Genomic DNA, 8,156 nt, shown 5'->3' on the forward strand with positions numbered 1-8,156 from the left:
GCTGAACTGAACAAACGCCGGCACTCACATTCGTTCAACCCAGATGTGGGCAAAGTGCGGCAAAATGACAAAATGACATTGTTTCTTTGGCCACTGGATTCTACTTTTTAATTCATTTCCACTTGAATTCTCTTTTTTTTGTTTTTCATCCTTTTTGCTGTGTATTTTTTCAATATAGTCACATGAAAGTGTTTTTTTTAATCAGTTTATTTTAATGAGTAATGCTTATTTAAACAATATATATTTTTCCCTCAAAATGCATTCATTGGATATTAAATGCCTTTATATTATATTTACAAATTTACAGAGCCAACGCTTTACTGGGTAGTGGGAATGTGAAAAAAATAAAAAATAAAAATAAGCAGCAAAGGTGTTTGGAAGGTGCGGGAAACTGCATAGGCCGTGTTCGAAACAGAGTTTTCCAAAATATCTGCTGCGGCCAACAAGTTCAAGTCAACAAACATTGCTTCTAGGATGAGGATGAGTGTGTTGTAAATGAGAGGTCAGATTAGAATAGTTGATAACTACGTCAATGAATTCTTTCAAAATAAAGAAACTCCAGTTAGAATGGTCCTACCTCACCGACATACATGGCAGTGGAATTGCTCAAACTAAATAGCGTGCTGCTGTTATTGCTCTGCTTTTCCCTCCACCTGTAGTCAGTGGGATTTGGTGCAAGCGCGCCTCCGCTCCCGACAATCAACGCACCCCTAATGCTGCTGCCTCACTCACACACCTGTGCCAGGTTGGTGCTTTAATCTCGAGCATTGTCCTGTTTTGGACCCCCTGGTTATGAAGGCCAGAGGAAGTCTCCAGAACCAAGTAGGCTTCTACCCTTATTGCTTCCCTGAATAGTAGGCTTATTACTCAGTTACATTTACCTGACACCTGTACTGACATCTACTGTGACGTGTACTGCAGATATATTATTTCACGGTATGGACTGAATATAAGGCACAAACTATGACCACATACCGTCAAATCCCAACATGTGAGCACAAGAGTCAAGTTCACCTTGTTAGGACCAACTGTTAGGACATTTCTGGCCATTGCCTGGATCTATCCACTTCAAAAAAACTCTGGTATTTTTACCTTGCAGCTTGATATGTTCTTATTAGACCTACATAGTGTATGTAGCTGACTTGCCAATGTCTACACTACAAACTTCTCCACTCCAAAAATGCTCATACGTAAGTTGCCCTACCAGATGACGCATTGCCATGTGACAGTCTAGAGCAGACATGTCCAAAGTCCGGCCCGGGGGCCAAATGCGGCCCGTGGTCAAATTTCATCCGGCCTGCAGCCTCTGTCATAAAATCAATAATGTCTGGCCCGCACATAGACTTATTAAATTGAGCAGCAGTACTGCCACCAGCATATGAAGTAGCTTACACACGAAATGCTGTTACTCATTTACCCACTAGAGGGCAGCAGCACTCACTGCGTGTGACGCTTCAACGATAGGTGGATATTGTACTATTTCTTCACTGAAATACACAACAACTGTGTCTGCCTCATTTGCCAAGAGACGGTGGCTGTTTTTAAAGAGTTCAATGTCAAGCGACATTACCAAACAAGACACGCTGACATGTACGACAAGATTACAGGGAAGGAACGCAGCAAGAAATTGAAGCAACTTGAAGCTAGTTTAATCTCACAGCAGCAGTATTTCGCAAGAGCCCGAGAGTCAAATGAGAATGCCACAAAGGCTAGTAACCAGGTAGCAGCACTGATCGCAAAGCATTGCAAACCTTTCACTGAGCACCTTTCACTGAACATTGAACTGCCATGGTGATATATTTCATGTTTCAAATGTTACTTCTGTTTAAGAAAAAAAAAAGTTAAGTGAATATTCAGCTGCATGTGATATTCATGTTTCAAATGAACTAAAACACACTTAAGATTGTTGAAATTATCATAAAAAAGCAAATGTGAAACACATAATGGCCTTTGTTTGAATATATTGTTGTTGTAAGAATGTCAGCCAAGGTCGGCCCCCCCACATTTTTACCACACCAAATCTGCCCCCCCTTGCAAAATGTTTGGACACCCCTGGTCTAGAGACTAGAGACACCTTGAGGTTTGACCTGTGTCATTCAGCATGGATTGACAACAGTTTGGTGATGCTGGACTTGATTTCATACTCAATCCGCTAACCTAACTGTGGCTGCAGTGAATCAAGAAAGGAAACCTAAGGTCAGACCTCACATCGGCTTCAGTTCTACTTTTAAAACGTTTTCATATTGGCCTTTTTATATCCAGTTAGCGCCATAAAAACAGACATTTGGGGGGCAATTTTAATTGTACTCGCTTTTTATTCACTTCTACTTGCCTTTCCCCTTCACTTGTAGACACCATAAATCTTGCCTTCTTCCTCGAAAAAGGAGGATGTGTGAAGACATAAACTTACATAAAACTCTAGCGTTCGCTATGCAAATGAGTCTGTCACAGCTGGGTCATAAAGACGCCACTGAAACGGACCTGAAATGTAGCACACAAATTTTCAAAATGTTAATCAGATACATTTTATGTCTCAACCGGGAGCATTGTCAAAGGGCTGAACAGAAATCCAATAAAAGAATAATTGTAATGAATTGTTAGACATTAGTTGTTAAATTCTATATGAATGTTCATACGGTTTTATTGGACCATTAAAGACAGTGTTAAGACTGAAGTCCATTATAGGTTAAGCGTCGCTTCGGAAAGCATAATGTTAGCAGACAACACAACAGCGATAGCAATCCTGTAGTTTGGTATGATAATAATAATATTAATGCCATTGTCTCAGTGTGCCTTATGACAGGGCAGCAATGTGTACAGGGTGTCCCTCCACCTCTCTCCCCATAGTAGATGGTACAAGCCCTATGGCCCCACAAAGTGAAAAAGTGGTTGAAGATGAATGAACAGTAATAATTCATTTTCTCTCAGCAGACATGATGGGTTTCTTGTCCTTATGTACAACTCACAAGTAGCATGTCAAGGATCGCAGAGCTTACATAAATAACCTAACCACATGACAACACATTGCCATGTGAAAGTCTAAGTCGTAGAAGTATTGTGTCATGTCTTTCACCTTGAGGTTTGAACCTTCAGCATGAGTCGAAAACAATTTGGTGATGCTGGACTTGATTTCATACTCAATCCACCAACACAACGTTAGCTGCAGTGAATCGAGGAAGGAGAAACACATTGCCATGTGAAACTCTACACACATATGTGTATACAGGATGTGTGTGACACGTTTATATACAATATATAAGAATTGTGCATTGAGAAAAACTGACAACCTACCAATACCAGCGTGCTTCAGCAGGTGGCTCAGTGCTTTCTCTGTTTGCCTGGAGCTCTTTTCCACTCCACCGTGGCGTCACACTACGAAATGCGAAACTAAAGAGATAAGTCGCTCATTAATTGATAAGAATAAGTGATATTGATCTGCTGGTGATCCCTTTCATTGAACCGAAAAACATGGCGAGCAGCTCTATATTGACCATAGTGAGAAAACGTAGCGCGTAAAGAGCAAGTAGCTGAGTTGGTAACAATGTTATGATGAAATGTGCAAAGACCTTGGATCCAGAGTTTCTCTCGGCACCTTGGTCATTCACCTTGAATAACAAGTGTAATGTGTTTAATGTAGTGTGGGTAAGTGTTTGAGAGTGTTCACTGCTGTTTTAGGTGATGACTCATGAGGCAACAGCATCAAAAATGACACGCGCTGTTCATATGAAGCCCTTTTTTTTGGTAGAGCATTCTATCCATAAGCCATTCTGTCCGCGAGAGGTGGGTGTTATGAGGCCATTATTTAACTATCGACTGACCATAGCCCTGATTGTAGTGAGGGCACTAACCAGGTGTAATAAGCACACACTGGTGTGAGAAAACACTGGTGTTCAGGACCGCATTCCATGGACGGCACATTTACACTCCCTTTTTTACAATTTTATTTGTTATACCAGCGGAAATACATTTGTCTCAGAAACGCCCGGAGATGACGCTGCGTCAGAGCCTCCACCCAAGATCCTCTCCTTCGTCCGCTCAGCAGCATTCTGTCAGCATTGGTGGTTCAGTGGTAGAATTCTCGCCTGCCACGCGGGAGGCCCGGGTTCGATTCCCGGCTAATGCAAGGTTTTGCTGTTCAGGACCCTTACCCCCTCTGGGCTTGCTATTGAACCAGCCAGTGTTCAGACTGGGTAAATTGGGAGTTTTCTGAAAAGTGTCACTCAGGCGGATATACACAACAGTCTAGTATAATGACAAGTTGCTCCGATATTCTTCAGAACTGCAAACCTTCACCCAATTGTAGTGAGACACACAAATGAGGCTTGTCATGGGCCCGCATTTATTAGCATTGTTGCTAATCGGTTTGGCCAGCTATATGTTCACTGTACGCTTTGAGTGTGCAATATGACAAACAGTGGACATCCATAATTGTGTTAAAACATGAGCAAGTCATTTTCACTGGCAGTCATTTCATCAAAAAACTATTTTCACCATACACTAAGTATATTTATGCCATTTTAGCATTGCAGTTCATCTGTTTTGCTGCAAACATGCACTACACTTATATACAAACGACAAGCATATAGACATTTGTTTCATGATTTGGCAACACAACAGAGACAGCAGTGAACACAAAATTGACTTACAAGTCGAGTCGAAACATTGCCACTTCAGAATCAAGAAAATCCTTTGGTAGATCTCAGTTCTCGCCAAGCTGTAAATGCACCTACTGAACTCAGCTGGCTGCCAATGTAGCCCTGCCCCTTTTGCCGTAAAGTGTTGCGGTCGGTGGGGGTGGAGTTGGAGCTGTGACGCCACTCTCAGAACACGCCTCAGACGGGCCGCCTAGAGAAAGTTACATACTCCAAGGGGGCGTTTAACAGAGAGCTGGAGAATCTGACTCCGGGACTTTGTTGTTTAGCATGTTTAGCATTTATTTATGCTAAACATGACATGTATTTAAAAAATTCTGCTCTTTCGTCAGAAGGTGCCAGATATCTTCTTTTGTCAAATTGATAGACTTTTCATTGTGTTTCTTGAAACTTTGCTATTGAATGGAATCAATACCTGCTCTAAAATGATGACTTTGGAAAGGTTGTATCCCTCAGTAGATGAGGCTTTATCTACTGAAACGTTCTCAGAACAAAAATAGTTCCCGCTGACCAACTTAAGATATTGTCACAAAAAGGAGGGAGTGCATTTTACCAAATAACCATCATGGTGGTTAACAGACGACGTATGTATAACATCATATTTGGCTCTAAAGGTTGATTCAAAAGACAAAAAGTAGAACAGAGAAGTTTAATTCTTGAACCTTACCAGGACCAGAACACCAGGGAAGTCATTAGTGGTAATACATCGTTGCCAAGGTCAAAGCTACATCCTCAACAAATCTCTCAGTTTCTGCAGTTCAACTGGGTCACATCTTACCCCTGCAGGACCCAAGATCACGCAGCTCCACACCTACAGCTTTCCGTGGCTGTGGTGCGGTCTGACCCATCTGTCTAAGCTTCTTATCCCTGAGTGCCTTTACTCTCATTTTGGCACTTGCATTATCCTTCTGGCCATGTTGGCCAAATGAAACTATCTGTCATATGTTATATTGCGATAACAAAGCACCTGAAATGAGTTTTGCAAACCATTTTCAGAAATTTCTGGATCGTATATCTTTCAAATTTTACTGATAATTTCCTGATCTTCAAGTTCAGTTTGACAGTGGAGCATCTTATCTCCTGGCTGCTTCAAGGACAGCTGGACTGTCATTGAAGAGTGACCTCCAGAAAGCTTCAACCTGTCTGCAGCTGGTTCTTCAGGGGTAGAATTCTCGCTTGTCACGAGGGAGTTCCAAGTTCGATTCCGAACATTTACCTTGTTTACGAAAACCAAAGTGATGATGCACCCAGTTCAATATAATGGAGGTCTATCTCAGAATGACCAAATTTCTGATGTTTTTAGGGGAAAATTGGTCTTGCTATTGTATCGATCCACGCAAACACTATACTTTAAGGACATGAGCCGACACACAGTGTAATCTCTTGATCCACAGTCCCGAAAATAACAAAACAATACAAATGAATGAATAAAACGTAAACCATTCATCTATAATAACAACAACCAAATTCACTCTTAACTTAAAAACAACATGACAAATGTAAACAGTCTTTATGATAAGGAAATTCAACAAAGACTACACACTGACTTCCGAACAGAAATGCTAGAAACCAAATTCCACTCGCAAAACAATCCATTAATAGACCTCTCAACTTCCTCTCCTTCGTCCCCTCCGCTCCCCTCCTCCGTTCTCCATCAGCATTGGTGGTTCAGTGGTAGAATTCTCGCCTGCCACGCGGGAGGCCCGGGTTCGATTCCCAGCCAATGCAAGATTTTGCTTTCAGGACAGCTCTGGGCCTTCTATCGAACCAGCCAGCGTTCAGACTGGGTAAAGTGGGAGGCTTCCGAAAAGTGTCACTCAGGCGGATATACACGACATTCTTGTATAATCACAAGTTGCTATGATATTCTTCAGGACTGAAAACTTTCCCCCAATTGTAGTGCGAAACACGCAAATGAGGCCTACATCGGACATAGCCAATCTGTTCTGGCAAACTCCTGTCCAATGTAGACAAAAAGGAGGGAGCACATTTTACCAAATAACCATAATGGTGGTTAACAGACGCACCTTCACCTTCTTCTGCCGCTTATCCGGGGAGCAAGGAAGCCCAAACCTCCTCCAGCTGATCCCGGGGGATCCCGAGGCGTTCCAAGGCCAGACCGGAGACATAGTCTCTCCAGCGAGTCCTGGGTCTTCCCCGGGGTCTCCTCCCAGTAGGACATGCCCGGAACACCTCCCCAGGGAGGTGTCCAGGGGGCATCCGGGTCATATGCTCGAGCCACCTCAGCTGGTTCCTCTCGATGTGGAGGAGCAGCAGCTCCACCCCGAGCTCCTCCCGGATGACTGAACTCCTCACCCTATCTCTAAGGGTGCGCCCAGCCACCCTGCGGAGGAAACTCATCTCCGCTTGTATCTGCGATCTCATCCTTTCGGTTATTAGCCAAAGCTCGTGACCATAGGAACGTAGATCGATCGGCTCACCTATGGTATGTATAACATCATATTTGGCTCAAGACCGAGACCAATGTGAGACTTCAACCACAGCTTCATTTCATAATTTCTCCTCGCTGTAATTACCATCCTGCATATTGGATTTCTTGGGAACAAATGATGGTTCGGTCACCATTTAAAATACATTTATATCACTATAGAAAGCCTTGTAAAAGCACTTTTTTAAACCCGTTTATCTGGTTGAAACTGAACATGTATTTTCTGTCTGCGATCTCCGTCTGAGGTGAGAGAAAGGGAGAGCTGCGGTCCATGCAGAGATTTTGATCTTGAGGACTCCCTGCAAGGACCTTCTTTCCTCTGCTTTTCAAAGAGCCCTTCAAAAGACTGGATGGTAAACAACTCATCCTCCTCTCTAACATTCATGAGCACATAAACGGCAGCTCGTTCTCAAACGTCGAATCACCCCAACTATGAATACCTACGTTGAAACGAGATGTGTTGAGCGTTAAGTGGAAGTTTCCTCAGTTGCTACTCAGAACAGCATCTGTCTCTGGGCTGTTTACCCACCGAGGAATCCACTCCAACCGGATGTGAGAAAATTCTCACTTCATGAAATCACATTTACGCAGCAGTGCTATCACCAGGTGATGTTGTAAGGTAAGATTTCATTGACACCACAGCAGCAAATTCTGCTCAAGCAATTATTGTAAAGAACAGTTGCTTTACACAGTTGTGTCCACTTTAAAAACATCATTGATTTTGAAAACATCTGCATCAAGCAAATAGCACAGCAGTTGTGAGAGCTGTACGAGTGCCTGCTGATGTGAATCTGTGGTGATCGCTGGGTGTGAGAGGTGCGAGTGCGTCGATCAAACACTCTTTCCATTCAGGACACTGAGTAAACAGGCCTTATCTAATGTTGCCTGGTGGCGAATTAAAGTAGTTCTGTGAAAATATGAGTCTGTCCTCATAATAGCACATAAGTCCATTAGAAATACAAAATATTCTTTGTGGTTTCAATTTAAAAAGAACTAAACAATGTGGATAATTGAATTACAAACATGCCAATACCACTCACACTCCTCAGCAGGAG

General features: G+C 42.7%; 2 non-coding genes across 2 annotated transcripts; both read left to right on the forward strand.

Annotated features, from left to right (window-relative positions):
• The first annotated feature begins 4,052 nt into the window (after positions 1 to 4,052).
• Positions 4,053 to 4,123, forward strand: trnag-gcc (transfer RNA glycine (anticodon GCC)). The gene has a single exon. It is a non-coding gene; the product is annotated as a tRNA-Gly (tRNA).
• Positions 4,124 to 6,309: 2,186 nt separating this feature from the next.
• trnag-gcc (transfer RNA glycine (anticodon GCC)) lies at positions 6,310 to 6,380 on the forward strand. Its single transcript has one exon. It is a non-coding gene; the product is annotated as a tRNA-Gly (tRNA).
• The last annotated feature ends 1,776 nt before the right edge of the window (positions 6,381 to 8,156 follow it).

This window comes from Synchiropus splendidus, chromosome 10 (assembly GCF_027744825.2).
Source record: "Synchiropus splendidus isolate RoL2022-P1 chromosome 10, RoL_Sspl_1.0, whole genome shotgun sequence".
NCBI lineage: Eukaryota > Metazoa > Chordata > Actinopteri > Syngnathiformes > Callionymidae > Synchiropus > Synchiropus splendidus.